This window comes from Convolutriloba macropyga, chromosome 9 (genome assembly GCF_964194025.1).
Source record: "Convolutriloba macropyga chromosome 9, txConMacr16.3, whole genome shotgun sequence".
Lineage (NCBI taxonomy): Eukaryota > Metazoa > Xenacoelomorpha > Acoela > Convolutidae > Convolutriloba > Convolutriloba macropyga.
In genome coordinates, this window is record NC_134476.1 from 51,511,771 (window position 1) to 51,532,626 (window position 20,856).

At 37.9% G+C, this 20,856-nt stretch overlaps 1 protein-coding gene across 2 annotated transcripts in view; it reads left to right on the forward strand.

Moving 5' to 3' along the window:
- LOC142345834 (uncharacterized) overlaps nt 1–20,856 on the forward strand; it is a 183,821-nt gene that overhangs the window by 123,291 nt on the left and 39,674 nt on the right. The window contains exon 1 of one of the 2 annotated variants that reach the window (XM_075398240.1): nt 3,432–3,586. The exons of the other annotated variant lie outside the window; for it this stretch is intronic. The gene's annotated coding sequence lies outside the window, so the exon portion shown is untranslated. Of the gene's footprint in view, nt 1–3,431; nt 3,587–20,856 lie in introns of those variants that run through there. 2 annotated transcript variants of the gene reach the window in all.

Genomic DNA, 20,856 nt, shown 5'->3' on the forward strand with positions numbered 1-20,856 from the left:
TGATCTAGTTTTACACATTTCACATTTCATTTTTCTTTTTTGAAAAATTATAAGTTTTCCCTAATAAAATACAAAACGTCTCACTCAACAAACAATAATGTAACAAGTGAAAGAATTAACAAAACTGAAACCCCGGATAAAGCTAAAACTGAACATAATGCTGAAACTGAATCCTCAGATGACACTATGGAGAGGGCGTATTATTCAAATCAACATGAATACTTCCTCGTTCCTAAAACTAAAACTAAATCCAAAATTCAAATTGAAACTCAAACTCAAACAAAAACTGAAAGCAGGCTCAAAGCTATTGTACCGTTTTGGGTCTGTTGCGAAACATTTAAAATTGATACAATTCTAAAAACTCATATGAATAAGCACTGGAGAGAGAACATAGCTACAACTAATGATTATGTTATTAAATCGAATTTTCGACAGATATATATTAGAGGAGTTAATGAAGAATTTATCGAAAATAAAATTGAAGTAGTAGATTATATAATAGATGATATCAAACGATTTAAATCATATAAATTTAAAGTCTCTGTTAGTTGTTTACATAAGAAGAGAGGGCCTGTTGGAGACCAAAAGAGTATTGATATACACTTCAGAACAGAAGAGTATATGACTAAAGGCTTTCGACTAGATCTAAATCAAGGGCCTGATTATTCTAAAAAAATATGTGAAGGCTATGGCTATGAATACAAGTTCATCGATGTGACTGTTATTAAATTAAATTTAGAAAAATCTAAACCATCACTAGGATCTTTTACAGAACTATCAACTGATTTAAGAAGCAAAAAAAACAATACTATATATTAAAAGTAAAAAATTTAACAGTCTTCGTTGTTGTATTACAGCGGCATTATACCCTGTAACTGCAGATCCCACTAGGGAAAATAGTTATATTATTAATCTAATTGAAGACTGGGAAGAAAATGTAAACGTAATTAATCAATTAACAAGATTGCAGAAAATATATAATATTAATATATGGTTTTACAAACTTTCAACTGATGGGTTTAGAGAACAAACGATTAGCAGAAGGTTAACCCATTAAGGAACAAATGATTAGCACAGTGTTTAAATCGCTCAACAAAAGTTTACAAATTTTGGTGGGGTGACTAAGGCGTTTTGTACTTTGATGATTTGGGTAGAAGAGAAACAAATGAAACATAATTGTTTGATAACATTAAACATTTTTTCCTGCATAATCGAAGCTTAGACTTCAAGTTATTAATTGACAAATGTCAATTTGAAATACCTGAAAAACACTTTTAGACCCAAAACACTTAAACAGGTCAGACGTCATATTGGATGTATGCATTTGTTTCAGAAGTTCATTCAAATCTCGCATTAGAAATACATCCGTTCTTATCACAAACGAAAACGAAGATAACCTAGAAAAACTCAAAGCTGATTTAGTCAAAATTTTGCGTATTCCTTCGAAATTGAAAAATGGTTAAAACTAATAGCCACTTCCCTACAATCTGTGACGCAAGTTTCTATGCCAATTAACTCATTCCACTTATAGAGAAACCACATGATAGCTCAACAGAACAAAGTGAAACATATGCACTTGTTTCTTTTGGCTCAATCTTTTTTTCACCGGAGCAGTTGAAACTTTCGATACATGCAAAACGTATTAACGCATTCAACTAGCCTTTGAAATGTTTGAACACTATGTAAACCCAGCTAATCAGGTTTGATTGTGTTTAATATCATTCTCCTTGACCGCAATCACTATTTCAGATAAAATTTTTAAAAATCAAAACGCCATTACCATTTCAAGGTGAGCAACATCAGTTAGAAGTGAACCGTTTGGAATAATGAAGCGTTAGAAACTGATACATAAAATTGAAATTTGCAGGAAGTTGGAAATTTGAAGCGAACTGTAAAACAGACAAAGATTCCAAGAGACCTGACTCAAATGAAATTGGAACTGCAACTCAAAGAAAATACTGATCATTCCACTAAATTACCCAAAAAATCGAAGCACAATGCACAATACTCGCAATTAGTTGACATTATTCTTAAAAGTTTTGTTCAAGTTGCGATGTCCCGACAGTTCAGTTTCATTTTCTCCGGAGACAGTTCAGTTCCGTTTTGTTGATAAGTGACCGTCTATAAAACCGACGGCGCTCTAGGGAACCAAAAGCACCACTGTGAAAGGCAACGATTTTTTTTTAAAAATTGTATTAATACTAAGCCACTAAGCACATCAAACTTACAACAGTCTCCTTTTATTAATAAAACAGTAAATTTGACTAGTTAAAAAGTGTTACGTAGAAAACTTTTCTAAGAGCAAAAAAATAGGCAAAAATTAAAAACTAAACAGAAATAGGCGAAAATTTGATCTAATTTAGTCATATCTTACAATGAAATGCTTCAATAAACGGGTATTAGCTAGGCTGGAACACTTCCTGTGCAAAGCACCGCCCATGTCAGTCCCCTTTGTTTTGCAAGTGCTAGGTTTGAGAAAGCAAAAGTTGTTTCTGAAAGCGCTACCTAGCGTTCTATGATGATGCAGTGGCGGAAAGCAGTCTGCTCAAAAGATGAATCATGAGAGGAAAGTTTGAAATAAATGAATCTAAGCAAACAGAAAAGATTTTGTATGGTCATTAGAATGTTTTTGTTTATTGCGCATAGCATGTTATTCAACGCCACATACCACCAAGGGAACAGACTATTCAAAAATTTATGAATAAATTAAGAAAAATAATCTCAATTTTATAGTTAATTAACGCGTGGCTACTTATGTTATGTAAATTAATGCCATTGTGATTGAAATTAGTTTTTTTGTAAACAGACAGATGCTCGTAAAATGGAAAACATTTGCATCTTTTCTGTTTGCTCCCCTCCCCCCCCCCCCCCCCATAATATTTGCACCCCCCGACGAAGGCGTGCTCTAATATTACATTCTGATTTACTATGTAATGGCAGGCGCACTGTAACTGGGGCGTGCATAGCGTACTGGGGGGGGGGGGGGGGGGGCAAACGCAAAAGATCCAAATTTTATACCCCTTTTTCTATTAAAGCTAAGTTCACGTGCTTTGAAGTTTAACATTCTAAAAAATTTTGCCATCATAGGCCCACGAAATCATAGCCCCCCGCCCCATTGTGCGCGGCGTGTTGCAGATATACGCCCTGTACCCACTAGGCAGGGAAGTGAGTCTAAAATTTGGGTTATTTCCCATTATAGACTAGACACCCTCATGACAAAATTATAGTCCCCCATTATGGTATGCTTTCAATGATGGGGGAGGGGGTCTATACGTATCATGACGATTAAACAGGGGGTGGAGCTGGCTATAATGGGAAAGACCCAATTTTGACTTATATATGGGCTTCACCATAATAGTGACTGTCTCCTGATTTTGGCGCCTGAATTTTTATCCTAGTTTTGTTTTTGTCAAAATCATTTTAGCACATGTTCAAATATTACAGCTACTGACCTAAACATTGCCCTTCTAACTTAAAGAAAAAAAGGAACACAATATCATCAATTTATTTGGACTTCACTCTTTCACCTCTTGTACAATTAGAGGGAATAGCCAGAAAAAGTAAAGTTTGCAACGTAGCAGAACATGTTAGTTGATTTCCGAGTCTTTTAAGTAGAAACTATACTTTGAAACAGGTGCCATCTTTTACTCATTAACATGCCATAAAACAACACATGGATCTATTCCGTTTTGCCCCTACCCCCCAGTGTTTTTTATGACCCCCAGTTACAAATTATCTGTTATATAGCACGTTGCTGTGTAAGAAAATAGCACGTGCGCCTGGGGGTCATAAAAGATTTATATTCACTAAGCTGGGGGGGGGGGGACACAATAGATCCTATAACTATCACTAAGTTGGGGGAGGGTGTGCTACATTGGGAGAGATGTCATCCACATGAGGAGACCTGTCAATCACCCGCCACGATTCAATCAGGATCTTTTCCGTTTGTGCCCCCAGCAATACTCCCCGCCAGCCTTCCTCAGATTAAGAACCATCAATACTCCAATTCAAACTCAGAAAAGAATCACGGATAAAAAGTCTAAAAAACTCTGATAAAAACAAAATAGGATGTAGAAATATGATTTCACTGCACGTTTGTTGAATTTTTTCCAACCTAACCTATTTGGTAGCCCTCTAGCATTAGCTCTGAACTGTTGGCAAAATGCAAAAAGATTAATGGTTAATGTAAAAAAATGCTTAGTGGGCGCTTTTTTGTACCCCCAAACGCAAATTTTTGAAGAGTAATTGGATCTTTTCCGTTTGTGCCCCCCCAGCTCAGCTGATTCATATTAATTGCACCCTCGACGCACGTGCCATAATTTGGATCTATTCTGTTTTGTCCCCCCCCCCCCCCAGCTTAGTGGCCTTATATTTTTTACGCCCACAGGCCCACGTGCTATTTTTTAACGTAGTAACGTGCTTTATAACAACATACAGTTTATAACTGGGGCATACAAAACACTGAGGGAAACAGAATAGATCCCATATTTTTTACATAATGATTTATCAATTAATTTGAATTAGAAGTTAAGAGTACAATTCTGGGGTCTTTCCCATTATAGCCTCCCATGAAATTATAGCTCCCCATTATGGTATAATTACCATGTTTGGGGGGCTATAGGTTATCTGACCAGTAAGCTGGGGGGGGCTATAATGGGAAAGACCCCAATTCTGCAGATTAAAGAAAGAAAAGTTTTTTTCCTAAAAATATGCATAAGTTTGAATAAATCAAACGTATCCGTCTCCATTAATCAAGCAACCAATTATCTAAATTTGTTTGATTCAAGTGTCGAATGTTAGATTTCTAACGAGTTCTAATATAGTTTGGCAAAAATTAGACTTTTAAGGACCTTCTTTGTTTCTGCCCCCCAGCATAGTGGGTGCATATTATTTGCAACCCCCAGACGCACGTGCCGTTTTTTACACAATGATTTACTACGTAATGGCACGTGCTCTCTGACTGGGGGCACATAACGTAATGGGGGCACAAAACGAAAAGATCCCTTTTTAACTTCCGAAAGTCTGAGTAAAATCTTTTAAACTAAGCTCTCTGACTCGAAGTTTTAGTGAATGATGAAATCGGACACTGGGTTGTGTGGAATGAATATCATCACACGTTTTTTTATTATTGCCATCAAGAAGTTATGAAACTCCGAGGCGAAGCCAGTTTGTTAAATAACTTTGTGAAGGTACTATCAATGGTCTCGGGATCCTTTCATTTTCTGCCCCCACCCAGGTTGAGGTCCAGACCCAAATTTGCTTCTGATCAGACTTTCCAGACCAAAATTATCTCTGATCAGACTTTCCAGACCGAAATTATCTCTGATCAGACTTTCCAGACCGAAATAATCTCTGATCAGACTTTCCAGACTCAATGTGTTCTGATCAGACTTTCCAGACCGAAAGAGTTCTGATCAGACCATCTCCAGACCATGGTCCAGACCCAAAATCAGACCATTGTCCACACCTTAATCAGACTATGATCAGACCCATTTTCAGACCCAAGTAGCCTCTGATCAGACTCAGTCGAGACCATCTCACCAGCTGACCACTCTGATCAAAAACACTCAAAATTGCCATTGTCAGCCCTCCCATCCTTTACCCACAACACTTACATTGTCCACTCTCCTCCCCCTAACGAGTTGAATTCCCCTCTCATCAGCCTTATTCTCAACCCTAACCCCATCGCTTGACCCCCACCCACAACACACACGCACACACACACCCACCCACACACACACCCACACACACACCCACACACACATACCCACACACATATATACCCACCCACACACACACAACTTACACACAAACCTTGGTTGAGATTTTACTGCGAAACTAGCTATAAAATAAAAGATTTGCGATGAATTTGAATAAAAACATTAGACTTGCGCTCATTGCGATGAAAAATATTGACAGGTGAAGTTTTTCAACGCGCTTGTGCGGCAAAAAATTACCGCAAAAGTTGAATTATACAACAAACTACCGTTGAACTCACCGCTATTCTTACAACGTTTTACCAAAGGAATAGTTGTATTGAAAAAATGCAACAATAGCGCTGGTTAATCAGCAAACATTAAAATATTAAAAAAGAAATAACACTATAATGTATGTCGAACATGCAATCGATAAATGACCACCTTATGGATAGTTATCAGCTTATGAAGCGCACATAAGCATTTCAATCAAAAACATTTTACAAATTTTTTAGATAAAACTTTACAAGAGAGCGAAGAAAGAGTCGAACTTCATGAAAAACGTTTGTTAATAACTTTTTGAAGACGACAATTTAGAAAGTCTATTATAGATCAGTTTGTTGCCATGATAATGCACCTTATAAATTTTTGTAGAAATAAATGCCAATTGTTGGTTTTATACAAATTTTTCAGAGCATTTTCAAAAAGAGTGATGGAAAAGTCGAACTTCATGAAAAAAGGTGGTTAATAACTTTTTGAAGAAGACAATTTAGAAATTCTATTATAGACCATTTTGTTGCCATGATACTGCACCTTTTAAGTTTGCGTAGAAATAAATGCCAATTGCTGGATTTTATACAAAATTTGCGAAAAGAAGGTATCTGGCAATCAATTTTCCAAAGAGAGGACCCATGGCAGAATCCTTGGAAGATCGGTTTATCGAAAAGGAGGATCGATTTTGCAAAAAAATATCAAAAAACTATAAAAAAACTAACACTATCATGTTTTGGATCAAAAACAAAATGTTTCTTTGATTTGTTCTCGTTTTCTTTGATTTTTTTTCGTTTTGACTCCAAAACCCTTAAACCATAGTCCATTTTGTCTTAAAAAACTAACACTTTCATGTTTTGGGTCAAAAACGAAAAAAATCAATTCTGATGTCTTTATTTTCAAATATGATGCTTATATGTTTCTTTGATGTGTTCTCGTTTTCTTTGATTTTTTTTCGTTTTGACCCCAAAAACCTTAAACCATAGTCCATTAGGTCTTAAAAAACTAACACTTTCATGTTTTGGGTCAAAAACGAAAAACATCACTTCTGATGTCTTTATTTTCAAATACGACGCTTATATGTTTCTTTGATGTGTTCTCGTTTTCTTTGATTTTTTTTTCGTTTTGACCCCAAAAACCTTAAACCATAGTCCATTTGGTCTTAAAAAACTGACACTGTCATGTTTTGGGTCAAAAACGAAAAAAAATCAATTCTGATGTCTTTATTTTCAAATATGATGCTCATATGTTTCTGTGATTTTATCGTTGTTTTTGTATTTTTTTGGTCGCTTGCGGCCAATTGAGTGTTGACGGACCTTGATTTTCAATGAGATATTAGACTAATGAAGTTTAACGGGAAAACGTTCGGAGTCGCCTCTGATCAGACCCAATTGCGCTCGGAGTCGCCTCTGATCAGACCCAAGTGCGCTCGATGAGGTTATGATCAGACTATCCTGCGTTCGAAGGCGCTTCTGATCAGACCCAATTGCGCTCGAAGTCGCCTCTGATCAGACCCAATTGCGCTCGAAGTCGCCTCTGATCAGACCCAATTGCGCTCGAAGTCGCCTCTGATCAGACCCAATTGCGCTCGAAGTCGCCTCTGATCAGACCCAAGTGCGCTCGAAGTCGCCTCTGATCAGACCCAATTGCGCTCGAAGTCGCCTCTGATCAGACCCAAGTGCGCTCGAAGAGGTTTATGATCAGACCCAATTGCGCTCGAATCCGCCTCTGATCAGACCCAATTGCGCTCGAAATTGCCTCTGATCAGACCCAAGTGCGCTCGAATCCGCCTATGATCAGACTTTTCAGACCAAAATGACCTCTGATCAGACCATCTCCAGACCATGATCAGACCGTAGTGCGCTCGAACTTCCGAAAAGACCCTGTAATTTCGGTCTGGGATCACACGGGTGTGCGCCCGACTGGGTCTGATCAGAAGTCAATTTGGGTCTGGACCTCAACCTGGGCAGTATGTTACGCGCCCCCAGTTACAAAGCACGTGCCATTACATCGTAGTTCACCATGCCAAAATATGGCACATAGTGTTGCAGAAGATCCCAGTGTGGCAATGGTTTCAATCAACATTCGTTTGGATCACAACTGCCACACTGAAGTTGATTAAATTATCTTTTCCTTCACTCTTTTCTCACCCGTCCTTATGTAACAACAGTGGCTAGAACAGAGTGACAGGAAAAATCTAATACTAAGGCAGATTTGTGACAAAGTTTCAGATTTTTCTAGTATTCATTGACCTCTGTGAAATTATCGCAATGAGAGTTTTTCAAATAATTATGCGAACAGTTCTTGATAAAAAAATAAACTAGTTAATTTGTAGTCATTTGGTCAACGTCAAAAAATATAACTTTGAGACATTAGTAAGAATTTATTAAGAGCAGCTCAAGCAAATTCAGCAAACCTTGCCTGAAAAGCGCCCTTCAAAATTTTTGAAACGCAAACATTTTTAACTTTGGAATTTCATATATCGTAATCAGTTTTTGTTTATTCAAGAATATTTATTTTTTTTTAACTTATAGAAATTATAACGGACTTCAGTTGCACATTTTTTTAATTCTTTAATTATCTGATTTTGATTGGAAACCATTCAGATCTATAACTAAAACAAAAAAGCAATATTAGTTTGTAGACACATTTGCCCGGTATGACGTCCATGTCTGTGGGTGGTATCACTAGTCTCGTTGTCTTTGAGTGTCTTGGCCTCGTCCTTCATTTCTTGATGACATTGATCCCAATCTTAACCAAATTCGGCTTTTTATGCTGTTTTGGCTTTCACATAGTCACCACCAGTCACAATAAAATGGGGCCTCATTTCTCCAAAAATTGCGGAATAATCCTTGCTTGTGTCCCTCGTCTGTGTTCTGCCCTGTCCGCTTGCTCGAGTGTCCCAAAGAACCGAACTGTCTCTGAATGTGAAAAGTTCTATGTTCCACTGCCTTCCAATGACTCCGAGTCTCCGAGAATCCCTCTTGTTGCGGTAGATTCTTCAACTAGTGCTGCTTCCTCAACATCCAGGGCATCTCGTTTCAGTGTCAATTCTTGCGTTTTCACGCTCCCTGCGTTATGCCACTCATCTTTTAGTGCAGTAGATGTGCCCGATTCCCATTGTTGTAATTGTCCTGATTATCATCTTCTGGGTGCCAGATTCCGAATTGCTGTAACCCTGATCTCTTAGAGCGGGTGTCTCTGTGCTGTCAGTGGATGAGCCCACTTCGGTCTCGTTGATGATAACATCTCGAACTGCGACCACCATGCGTGTATTGAGTACGTAGACAAGTATTCTTTGTCTCAATCAGTGCAACCCACAAATTTCCTTCTAGTGCCAGGGCTTCAAATTTGCTGACGTCTCCGTCCCTCTTGCTCATGAAGTTCAAGCAACCAAAAATAGAAAATTTACTAATTGAAAGCTCAGGTTGCATACCTCGAATCAGCTCTGCTGGGTGTTTTTCTTCTCCTTGTCTCACAATCAGGTTCTTTTGTCTCATTGCGTAGAGAATTGCTGCTCTCCACATCATCTTGGGAAGACCCTAGTCAATGAGCAAGCATCTTGACATCTTCAGCAGAGTCCGGTTGCTCCTCTCAGCTAACCCATTTTGTATTGGCGTCCCTTTGTTTGGTCTTCTCCAGTAGAATGCCCGCATCTAAACAGTAAAACTTGAATTGCTTCGAAAGATACTGTTTTGCATTGTCTTGCCTCAATTTTTGGGCGTCCCACAATGAGAACGAACTTCTTCAGGCTGGCCAGTTCTTCACTCTTTTCCTTAGGCAAGTCCACCAACACAAACTTTGTGTAATGGTCTGCAAATACAATGCAGAACTGGAAACCTGACAGTGGGACAGTGATTCTACTCTGAAAGGGTCCATCACGTCTGTCAACACCCTCTCCAGTTTCTCTTCTGCTTGGTTTTCTACGACTCTTGGTACTGGAGTCTTTGTGATCTTAGCCAGTGTGCACAAATTGAATATGTCATCGAGTTCTCCCACTTTCTCTGGTGCATTCCTGACCCCATCCGCTTGATTCAAATGACCCAATCGTATATGCCACCTCCTTGCACTGTGAAGTTTCATGCCGTTTGAAATCATCTTGAGATCTAAAACAATGCAGTGTATTCAAAACAAATTATTTTCTTGTGTTAGTTCCCGAGTTCCCTTCTGGAGATTCATGCTTATATTTCTTTTTCAAAAATGAAGCTATGTCCCCACTCTGTGCATCTTGAGACTGATAGGAGTTTTGAAGAACGGTCAGGCACACACAAAACGTTGGAGTTGCCCTTTGTTTGAGGGTATGCTGATTCTCACACAGCCTCTGCCCTCCACCCTGAAAGCGTCTCTGTTGGAATTTCTGACCACTAATTGAAGGGGCACAAAGACCCAATTGCGCTCGAAGTCGCCTCTGATCAGACCCAATTGCGCTCGAAGTCGCCTCTGATCAGACCCAAGTGCGCTCGAAGTCGCCTCTGATCAGACCCAATTGCGCTCGAAGTCGCCTCTGATCAGACCCAAGTGCGCTCGAAGAGGTTTATGATCAGACCCAATTGCGCTCGAATCCGCCTCTGATCAGACCCAATTGCGCTCGAAATTGCCTCTGATCAGACCCAAGTGCGCTCGAATCCGCCTATGATCAGACTTTTCAGACCAAAATGACCTCTGATCAGACCATCTCCAGACCATGATCAGACCGTAGTGCGCTCGAACTTCCGAAAAGACCCTGTAATTTCGGTCTGGGATCACACGGGTGTGCGCCCGACTGGGTCTGATCAGAAGTCAATTTGGGTCTGGACCTCAACCTGGGCAGTATGTTACGCGCCCCCAGTTACAAAGCACGTGCCATTACATCGTAGTTCACCATGCCAAAATATGGCACATAGTGTTGCAGAAGATCCCAGTGTGGCAATGGTTTCAATCAACATTCGTTTGGATCACAACTGCCACACTGAAGTTGATTAAATTATCTTTTCCTTCACTCTTTTCTCACCCGTCCTTATGTAACAACAGTGGCTAGAACAGAGTGACAGGAAAAATCTAATACTAAGGCAGATTTGTGACAAAGTTTCAGATTTTTCTAGTATTCATTGACCTCTGTGAAATTATCGCAATGAGAGTTTTTCAAATAATTATGCGAACAGTTCTTGATAAAAAAATAAACTAGTTAATTTGTAGTCATTTGGTCAACGTCAAAAAATATAACTTTGAGACATTAGTAAGAATTTATTAAGAGCAGCTCAAGCAAATTCAGCAAACCTTGCCTGAAAAGCGCCCTTCAAAATTTTTGAAACGCAAACATTTTTAACTTTGGAATTTCATATATCGTAATCAGTTTTTGTTTATTCAAGAATATTTATTTTTTTTTAAATTATAGAAATTATAACGGACTTCAGTTGCACATTTTTTTAATTCTTTAATTATCTGATTTTGATTGGAAACCATTCAGATCTATAACTAAAACAAAAAAGCAATATTAGTTTGTAGACACATTTGCCCGGTATGACGTCCATGTCTGTGGGTGGTCTCACTAGTCTCGTTGTCTTTGAGTGTCTTGGCCTCGTCCTTCATTGCTTGATGACATTGATCCCAATCTTAACCAAATTCGGCTTTTTATGCTGTTTTGGCTTTCACATAGTCACCACCAGTCACAACAAAATGGGGCCTCATTTCTCCAAAAATTGCGGAATAATCCTTGCTTGTGTCCCTCGTCTTTGTTCTGCCCTGTCCGCTTGCTCGAGTGTCCCAAAGAACCGAACTGTCTCCGAATGTGAAAAGTTCTATGTTCCACTGCCTTCCAATGACTCCGAGTCTCCGAGAATCCCTCTTGTTGCGGTAGATTCTTCAACTAGTGCTGCTTCCTCAACATCCAGGGCATCTCGTTTCAGTGTCAATTCTTGCGTTTCCACGCTCCCTGCGTTATGCCACTCATCTTTTAGTGCAGTAGATGTGCCCGATTCTCATTGTTGTAATCGTCCTGATTATCATCTTCTGGGTGCCAGATTCCGAATTGCTGTAACCCTGATCTCTTAGAGCGGGTGTCTCTGTGCTGTCAGTGGATGAGCCCACTTCGGTCTCGTTGATGATAACATCTCGAACTGCGACCACCATGCGTGTATTGAGTACGTAGACAAGTATACTTTGTCTCAATCAGTGCAACCCACAAATTTCCTTCTAGTGCCAGGGCTTCAAATTTGCTGACGTCTCCGTCCCTCTTGCTCATGAAGTTCAAGCAACCAAAAATAGAAAATTTACTAATTGAAAGCTCAGGTTGCATACCTCGAATCAGCTCTGCTGGGTGTTTTTCTTCTCCTTGTCTCACAATCAGGTTCTTTTGTCTCATTGCGTAGAGAATTGCTGCTCTCCACATCATCTTGGGAAGACCCTAGTCAATGAGCAAGCATCTTGACATCTTCAGCAGAGTCCGGTTGCTCCTCTCAGCTAACCCATTTTGTATTGGCGTCCCTTTGTTTGGTCTTCTCCAGTAGAATGCCCGCATCTAAACAGTAAAACTTGAATTGCTCTGAAAGATACTGTTTTGCATTTTCTTGCCTCAATTTTTTGGGCGTCCCACAATGAGAACAAACTTCTTCAGGCTGGCCAGTTCTTCACTCTTTTCCTTAGGCAAGTCCACCAACACAAACTTTGTGTAATGGTCTGCAAATACAATGCAGAACTGGAAACCTGACAGTGGGACAGTGATTCTACTCTGAAAGGGTCCATCACGTCTGTCAACACCCTCTCCAGTTTCTCTTCTGCTTGGTTTTCTACGACTCTTGGTACTGGAGTCTTTGTGATCTTAGCCAGTGTGCACAAATTGAATATGTCATCGAGTTCTCCCACTTTCTCTGGTGCATTCCTGACCCCATCCGCTTGATTCAAATGACCCAATCGTATATGCCACCTCCTTGCACTGTGAAGTTTCATGCCGTTTGAAATCATCTTGAGATCTAAAACAATGCAGTGTATTCAAAACAAATTATTTTCTTGTGTTAGCTCCCGAGTTCCCTTCTGGAGTTTCATGCTTATATTTCTTTTTCAAAAATGAAGCTATGTCCCCACTCTGTGCATCTTGAGACTGATAGGAGTTTTGAAGAACGGTCAGGCACACACAAAACGTTGGAGTTGCCCTTTGTTTGAGGGTATGCTGATTCTCACACAGCCTCTGCCCTCCACCCTGAAAGCGTCTCTGTTGGAATTTCTGACCACTAATTGAAGGGGCACAAAGTCCAGGAACGCTTCGATGATCGCCACTATGTGATCTGCACAGCCACTGTCCACTAGCTTACCTGCTGGCATCCACAGGGTAGGAGCTACCCAGTATTCGTCGTCTGGTGTGGCCAATATTGCACCCATTGCCACTGACTCATGTTTGCTTCCATCTCTGTTTCCTGCATGCCATTTCTAGTTGACCCTTCTCAGAACTCTTGCTCATTGTGCTGTCTCTTTCCGCCTGCAGTCCAGGGATCCCACACACAAAACAATTTCCTCTTTTGGGTCCGTTCTTGAAATCACGCTTCACTGCCAGTGCCACTGAACCACATCGGTCGTTGTGTTTCTGCGCTGTGCTCTCATGGATGTTCTGCAGCCTTTTCCTCAACTCTGTGAAGTTCGTTGCAGGGTTGAAGTTTTCCGGTATATCAGAAACTTCATACCTCATTGGCAGACAATTGAGGACCACGGCGTTGAAAAGTGTCTCTGAGATTGCCTACCCTGCTTCTTGCACCCTTGTGATCAACTCCTGTCCTCTTTTTAAGAAGCTATCGAAATCCCCAGAATCCTCAAGCTGCAATTGAGGACCATGGCGTTGAAAATTGTCTCTGAGATTGCCTACCCTGCCTCTTGCAGCCTTGTGATCAGCTCCTGTCCTCTTTTTAAGAAGCTATCTAAATCTTCAGAATCCTCAAGCTGCTTTTGAGCAAGCTGTGTCATCAAAGTCATCTTTGTCAGCGTCTCCACACGCTGAAATCTCTCTTCCGAAAGCTTCAAGCCTTCTGATGCCGTCATCTCTCACACAGTCATGTCTCATCAGCTTGAGGGTTGTTGCTTTTAGAGTCAGTGCCAGATGACACCACACATTGTTCCGTTTCTCTTTGATGTAAGCCACTTTATTCCTGTATAACAAAACTTTCATACCTCATTGGCAGACCGTTGAGGATCAGGGCGTTGAAAAGGGTCTCTGAGACTGCTTCCCCTACTTCTTGTAGCCTTGTGAGCAACTCCTGTCCTCTGATGAAGAAGCTATCCAAATCCTCAGCATCCTTGAGCTGTGCCACAACTGTCGGCGTCTCCACACTCTGCAATTTCTCTTGCAAAAGCTTCCAAGCCTTTGCTCCATCTCCCATGCCGTCATCTCTCACACAGTTATGTCTTGTCAGCATGAAAGTTGTTGCATCTAGAGTCAGTGCCAGATGGCACCACACATTGTTCCGTTTCCTTGATGTCTGCAACTTCCTTCTGATATGCATCCTTCAGCAGCTTGTGGTTCTTCTTCTCATCCTTGCTCGCCACATTGACCAGTGGTTCAGGTTCTTTGAGTTGCCCCTCAGTCCCAAGTAGCGATTTGTATAGGGATTTGTAGAGTCCATTCGTCCTGTGTTTTTCCTGTGTAGGTCTTAATTCACTGTTTTATGATCCGTCGTAGTTTGAGCAGGCAAAACGGTTGTGAAAAGAAAAGGTACTTAGCAGAAAAGGATAATGACTGTCAATAACAAACTAGTTCTGTTTTAGAAAATAGTTTTATAACTCAGAAAATGGCTGGGCTCATAATCTGATGATTTTTGGGTTTTCACTAGCGAAATTAAAGACGTTTTGAACTAAGTGGAAAAATTAATTTGTCAAAAAAAGAGAACAACAAAAATGATACTCAAAAGTAGAATTTAGAGATTTACAGCAGAGATCTGATTATAAGATCAAGATGGAAATTTGATTATGTTGGTCACTTTTCTTGTCTATGTAATCTGGTAAGGGATCTTTTCTGTTTCGGCCCCCCCCAGTGTTTTTATGACCCCCAGTTACAAATTATATTTTGTTATATGGCACCTTGCTTTTTAAGAAAATAGCAGGTGCGCCTGGGGATCATAAAAAAATATATGCTCACTAAGCTGTGTGGGGGGGGGGAACAGAATAGATCTCTGGTAAGTTAAACTTTCCTTCTAATAAGTTCAAGACTATAGTTCGATCGATTTTTTAACAAGTGATATTATTTTTGTGGCTCATTGCTCTGATCAATAAGGAAAAGTCATTTGAGGATCCAGAATTTTCTTGTACAAACCATCCGTGTAGTTATATGTGTGAGAACTAAAATCCACATTAAATTAACTCACATAGGATTTTTCACTTCTGATGTTGATCAATTTGATGTTGAAGTTGACAGGCAAGTTTTCATCTTTCGGGATTTGCGGATCACCTGTTAGTTCTGGGAGCTTTCGAATATTCTCTCTATGCATGAGGCTTAAGTTTCCTCTCTTCTTCAAGAACGATGCTGGTGTTTCCGTTTTGTTCTCTGCTTTTCTGGAAGTTGTCACTAACTTTTTAGCAGTGCCTCTAGATTTTACTATTATTTAATTTATTTTTGGGTTTGAAATATTTGACGACAGCTTTTCAAGGTATTAACTTTCCCCGCATTACCTCATTTCTTTTATGGCATCGTGAAACTTTTCCAGTTAATGGTACATCGAAACAGTATTTGGGTAGTTTGTTAAGCATATTTTTCTTATATAAAATGAATTTTAGGCTTCCCGAAATGCATCTCCAAGAAAAAAAAAGTATCTGCTGACGCCGAAAAATTAAAATTTTACAAACATTTAATTCAAAACGTCTGCAACCCAATAAAAAAAAGCTCTCGCTCATTCATTTTTGTCAAAGAAGACAATAAATTTGTACAATATTCCAAATCCGATATCGTTAATCAACAAAACACAAAGACCAGAATTTATAGACAAGTTCTTTCTTAAAAACTTAGCTCCCACGTTGTTTAATTTGCTACACTTACTACCTACTAACTTTATCATCCTTCTTGATTAAGAGACCAATAAATTTACAATGCTGACTCTCGAAAGTCATTTAGAAACCACCATTCAACAATATCTATAGATCGGTGAACCATCTGATTCATGATTTCCAATTGGGATTGAGACCCCAAAGATCAACCATTGATCAAATGTTTTGCTTCCTAAGCAAATTCCTTCAATATAGTTGCATATCTGGAATCGATGAACTTTCTGTTTTCCACTTCAATTTCCAAGAAACATTCGTTACAGTACCACCTTATAGGGTAACTAGTGATAGAAGTAAAATCTTTTCAATTATTAAATTTAAACGAGTATCATTTTTCGACATCGATATAACTAATACAAAGGAAAAAGTAGATGTCAACAAAGCAAAAGGTTCGGAAGGCATAGACGCCTAGTTTGTCAAGCACCTGGCAAAAACAATATGTAAACCACTACAACTGCTCTTTACCACCATTTATAAAAAAAATCCAAAATATCGGATAATCCAGCGAGATTGCACCAATCTGTTGAAACGGCGGCAAAACATCAATCTTGAATTACAGATCATTATATATACTATACAGTCTTTCGAAGCTAATTGAGAAACTATTTTTTTGAAAAATACCTACAGAGCAGTGAATAATCTTTTTCATAATTTTACATTCGGATTGAGACAAAAAAGATCAAATATTGTTCAAAACTACACTTCTTAAACAAATTCAATTAGTACACTGACATATCTGGAATTGATACTTTTTCGTTTTCTACCTCGATTTTTAAATATATTTGGACTCAGTGCCGACCTATCGGGTAACAATCAATCTCGCAGTAATATGGATACGAGGGAAAGCACTTCAGTATTCGGCTATAAAAAGAACGCAAATATAAATCTAAGTGATAAACAAATCTCATATGCAAACTCACAGAAAAATATACGTCTTTTTGTCAGCAAAAAAAATAAAATGACATGGGAACGCCATAAAAACGAGCCCAAAATCCTCTTAGGTTCGTTAAAAGATACATCTACTATAAAAAAACTAATTTAATTGCAGAAGGAGGATGCGTTTTTTTGTAATCGCGTACGGCTGTCAAGTTGGGTTTGCAATTGAAGCAGATCTTTTTGCCAGAGCAAAGCTGCGGAAACTGCAATTAGACGGATCATAGGAAGAAATAAACCGAAAAAAGCGTTTAAATAAACTAATTTTTTTTACCACGCTATCAGTTAATTGAAAAATTTGACTTAAAAAGGATAGGAAGTGAAGCTCCTCAACTAACTGCAGTCTAATTGGAAGACGTGAAACAATTTGTCAAATTGAAGAATGATAAATCACAAATCAGAAGTAAAACCAATTGTGTACCTGGAGGGTCTATCGTAGTTCCGCAAATTTTCTTTGTTTATATTAACGATCCACCCAACAACATTAACCACAGTCTAATTTGTCGTTTGGCAGATGATTATCAATTTCTTTCAACAAACTCAATAGAAGTACAAGTGGAATTAAATGCTCTACGCTGATGGTGCGTTGAAAATGGCAAGGGATTGCATGAAAACAAATGCCAAATATTTAGCTTTTAATGATAATGCCTAAATGATAAACAAGTCCAAAACGCAACCTCAAAGAAAAAGCTTGGAATTATTTTGTGCAAAAACCTGAAATTATCTGTTTATGAAGTACGAAGATAATGAAAAGCACAAAACTAACCTTGGTTCCTGTAGAAGAACACCCACTACAAGACCTATAATCGAATAAGGATTTCAAGTATTATTATGATTTTTATTATTATTTTTAATATTATTATTTTTATAATTATTAGCATTATTATTATTATTACTACTATTATTATTATTATTATTTTTATTATTATTATTATTATTACTATCAACATTATTATTATTATTATTATTATTATTATTATTATTTTTATTATTATTATTATTATTAATTTTGTTATTATTAGTATTATTATTATTATTATTATTATTATTATTATTATTAGTATTATTATTATTATTATTATTATTATTATTATTATTATTATTATTATTATTATTATTATTATTATTATTATTATTATTATTATTATTATTACTATGATTATTATTAATGGTTTAAGCACCATTTAAAATCTCAACAGTGCAGGAAAAATAAAACAGATAAGTTTTGGGTTTTCGCCTGAGTAAAATTTCAGATGGTATAAGTTTCAGCTCAAAAGAGAGTTTATTCCCCTCAACAACGACGGCATGCCAGAACAAACGTCTTTCAAAATTAGAGCAAAATTTGGGAACAAGTAAATTGTAAAACTAATGAAACCTTGTAACCATCGTGTTTCATTTCAATAAATCCGATAAATAGAGTGGGAGTTTACCAGGCTGATGTACAAGGCGATATACATACTATAGGTTTGCAAGATAATGCTTTGCCTAATTGGCAACCAGTTTAGCTGCTTCAGGTAGGACGAGGTTGTTGTTGAAGGTGACAATCGGAAAATCGAACGGGCGACCGAATTCATTATTAGCAAAAGTTTTGCTGGTAAAAAGATTTGCATATCATAATAAACGAATTACAGTAGTCAAAACGCTATGACACTAAAACTCTAATTAACTCAATTAGGACCGATGTTTTAACTTGATCTCGAATTGACGATACGTTACCGAGATAATAAAACGAATTTGAACAAAGTTAATCTGTCGTTGCAGAGTAAGTTGACAATCAATATAGCAACCTAGAAAATATACCTGTTCAGTTTAGGTGCCATCTTCTAGCAGACGTAGGACAACATGTTTAACAACTTTATTCTCGATTAATCATTTACTCACTCTTATCCGCACTAATTTCCAATTTTGCATTGCTAAACCAACGTTGAATTGAGTTTCAATTATTATCAAACATGCATTGACTGAGGGTCAAACCGAATAAAAAAAAGAACGTTATCATCTGCGTAAAAATATTAGTTTATTTCTTATTTTTTCAGCTTCTGTTCTAAAAGCAACATTTAACAAGAAGAAAGTGAAGGACCGAGAACCGATCCTTGTGGCACACCTGTCTTACTTTTAATATCACCAGGAAATCGTTCATTTGTGATAACTTGCTGCGAGCGATTCAAAACAAAGTTTTTGATAAACAGTAACACAACAAATTGCAAACCAATCCTTTTCGCTAACATCTCAATTAAAATCTGATTATCAATTATATCAAACGCTAATCCAATATACATTACGGAACGCGACTCGTCAACATAACACAGAAGATCATTAAAGACTTTCAGTGAAACCATTTCCATTGAATGCGAGCAAATAAAAGCTCTATGATTCTTGCTCCTGAGATTGTTAGATTCCAGATACAAATTAGTTTGCTCAAAAGCAACTCTTCCAACAAGTTTTGACATGAATCTTAGATTTGGTGCAGGGCGATAAATCAACCACAATTCCGGATCAAGATTAGACTTCTTCATGAGCGGTCTCACGACGCCTTGTTTGAATTGATTTGGAAAATAATATTCATTATGCAATGAAGTAGTCCGGAGAATTTTTCAAAACTATTTTGCATAATTTCAATGGTATAATATCATTCGGTGCTGAACTGTTCAGAAATTTTGGTAGAAGTAATTTCAAATCACTCAGTGTAAAAACCTGAGAAGTGTCCAGGGTAGTTGTGTGTGAATTATTCAATTTTAATCCGTTCGTTAGAAGTATTGAAGCTAACACGGCTTCTATTTTCTTTACAAAGAAAGCATTAAACTTCTTTGCAAGGCATTCAGGCCCCGCTAGTGACTGCGGCAGGAAAACATTTTTTCCTAAGAGTTGCTGAGGCATAGAATACCTAACACGTTTATTTTCATCAGCAGCACATTTCTCGAGGTTTTGACTTTTTTTGGTAAGCAGCTCAAAATACTCCAAAACTAAATTCATAAACCGGTTTTTCGTCTTGGGAATTTCCATTCTTTCTATAAGTTTTCTCAAATTTTTTTCTCGGTTTTTTCATGGTTCTTAGCTCATCGTCAAAGAAAGGCCATGTTTGATGTCAAACATATTTAGTTTTCAGAGGATGGTTCTTATCGACATAACTAACTTCGTTCCTTAAAACATTGTTCCTAACACTTTCAGGATTATCTCTGTCGATCAGAGCAACAATATTTTCTCCAAAAGCTTCAACGTTTAAATTTCGCCAATTTCTGCAAAGGCCTTCTTTATAACTAAATTCTTGTGATTTTGCAGAAAGTCAAATCACACAACTCCATGATCAGAGCTTGCAATGAAATATACAAGAGGTTCTGATACTTCAAACTCCTCGGATGTTATAACCTTGTCTAAAATTTCACCATTTTTGTGAGTAGGCACAGTAACTTGCTATCGCAAACCAAATTCCTCCAAAAAACATCCAATTTCTAGACGCAACCTTTAATAGCACCATAGAAATAATGATTTCACCTGCAATAATTAATTATTTGAACAAAATATCTTTTTCATCAAAAAAAGATGTTAACTCACTTATGAAGACAGGAACATTGGTATTTGGTTGTCTGTATATACAAAACAAAAGATACACCAAATTGCCAAGCGTAAGCTCAAGAGAAGCCAGCTGCGCGTATGTTAAACACTTGTTTCAAAAATTATCGACACGTACAATTCCATCATAGATTAAAGCTAATACCCCACAAATTCTTTCCTTTTTGTTTGCACTCAAGTAATAATAACCATTTGGGCTAAACTGCTTGAGAAAAAACTCATCATCATTTGAGTTTTCTTTGTTCCAAAATATTGTTAAAACTGTAATGTTAAATTCATTAGCTTCAATTAGATTTCTTATTTGCGATGTGTTGTTGCAAACAGATCTTGCTTTGTGTAAATAACTTAAAGAAGGCCGGTTTCTTCAAATAACTTATCTCCAGCTTCAGTG